Source organism: Cervus canadensis, chromosome 1, assembly GCF_019320065.1.
Source record: "Cervus canadensis isolate Bull #8, Minnesota chromosome 1, ASM1932006v1, whole genome shotgun sequence".
Classification (NCBI taxonomy): Eukaryota; Metazoa; Chordata; class Mammalia; order Artiodactyla; family Cervidae; genus Cervus; species Cervus canadensis.
This window is the reverse complement of record NC_057386.1, coordinates 59,473,209-59,475,220: the sequence shown is the minus strand read 5'-3', so window position 1 is coordinate 59,475,220 and position 2,012 is coordinate 59,473,209. Positions and strand designations below refer to the sequence as shown.

The window sequence follows — 2,012 nt, the reverse complement described above, 5'->3', positions numbered from 1 at the left end:
CTTAATTTTGACACTTTGAACATAGACCAGAGCCTATTGTAGAGGAATAGAAAATTTGTGGGAGTCAGAATCAGGATTCCAGACATTAAGGTGTATATTGCCCTTATTTCCATATTATAAGGAAAGTCAAGAATCTCTGTCTTCTGTTTTGTCAAGTCTTGAATAAAGACGTAGACTGGATTAACTTTATTTGTTCACTGTTATTATTCCTCAAGTGGCAAGGTGGGATTGATAATCAGGCTTCCTTGAGTTGAGAAGAACACTGTCTGAAAAAAAAATAATAAGGTTTATTTTAACAATAGATTTACTAAGTCAGAAACAAAAATAAATGTTACAGTGTTATGTGGAATTAACAATAAAGACACTGACTTAAATGATAAGAGGTGTCATTCTTAAAGTCACATTGTAAACTTGTGATGGTAAATTAATTTAGAAATTTCTCACTTTTGCTATTAGTTGCAGGACTGAAATAATCAGCTATAGTTCTAGGCTAGGTTAATCTTTTATGAATTTATAATATTCAAGGAGACCTAAAAGCATTGTGGGAGGATTTCATTTAAAATGACCTTTTTTTCCATTTATTTATATTAGTTGGAGGAACATAACTGTCTATATACATGTGATTGTTGCTTCCTTATTCTTTGCTCAGTAACAAGCTAACTGAATTTTCTAAAATAAACCTCATCCTTTACCTGTGTATTCTGAGTACTCTTTGGTTTCCTTGAACCTTCATTTTTACATATTAATAAAATCCACTACAACTTTAAAAAAAATAACCTTTTAATCATTTAAAATAATCCTTTAAATCTCATATTGATATTTCTTAGTATTAAAATTTATAACTGAGAACAAAACAAGTTCAATAATTGTGTTACTTAAAGAAAATTTTAAATGGTTATCTTGCTTAAAATTTTAGACATTTAGCATATCTTGCATAAGAAAAAACAAATGGAGAGATTCTAAAAGAGATATTTTGTTTCATCTACAAGTCTTGGTAAGAAGTAGTTAACCAAGGGTCTTACATCCTCATTTTCTTTAATATTTTTGTTGCTAGGGCTGATTCAGATTCTGACAAACAGAAACCATGTTTCTAGCAGAGATAAATAAAAGTGGGGCCATGTTCACTCTTCTGGGCTTCTCCAATTACCCAGAGTTGCAAGTCCCCCTCTTCTTGACATTCTTGGCCATCGACAGTGTCACTGTGGTAGGGAATCTTGGATGATTGTAATCATCAAAATTAACCCCAAACTGCACACTCAAATGTACTTTTTCCTCAGCCACCTCTCCTTTGCAGACTTTTGTTATTCCTCCATCATTGCTCCCAAGACCATGATGGATCTCATGGTAGAAGACAGAACTGTTTCATTTGCAGCATGTATAATGCAATAGTTTTTCTTTTGTACCATTGTGGTGACTGAGTCCTTTTTATTTGCTGTGATGGCCTATGACTGCTTCGTGGCCATCTGCAACCCTCTGCTCTACATGGTGTCCATGTCCCCAAGACTCTGTGTGAAGTTAGTGGTTGGATCTTATGCCTGGGGAGCAACCTACTCCTTGACATTCACATGTTCTGTTAGCAAATTATCAATACAATCGATCACTTCTTCTGTGAGTCCTCCTCCCTGCTTTCCCTCTCTTGCTCTGATACTTATCTCAACCAGTTGCTGCTTTTTATCTTATCCACCTTTAGTGAGCTCAGCACACTCTTCATCATTCTCCTGTCTTATGTGTTTATTATTGTCACCATCCTCAAAATGCCTTCAGCCTGTGGTCGCCGCAAAGCCCTCTCCACCTGCACCTTGCACCTGACCGCCATCAGCATCTTCCAAGGCATCATCCTCTTCCTCTGCTGTGTGTTCAGCTCCACAAACTCCAGGCACACAGTCAAAGTGGTGTCTGCGTTTTACACGGTGGTCATCCCCATGTTGAATCCCCTGATCTACAGTCTGAGAAATAAGAATGCCAAGGACACATTCTCAAAGATCATGAGCTCTAAATTGATTTCTTATTGA

General features: G+C 36.4%; 1 pseudogene; it reads left to right on the top strand.

Moving 5' to 3' along the window:
* Positions 1-1,084: 1,084 nt before the first annotated feature.
* LOC122452102 lies at positions 1,085-2,012 on the top strand (annotated as a pseudogene).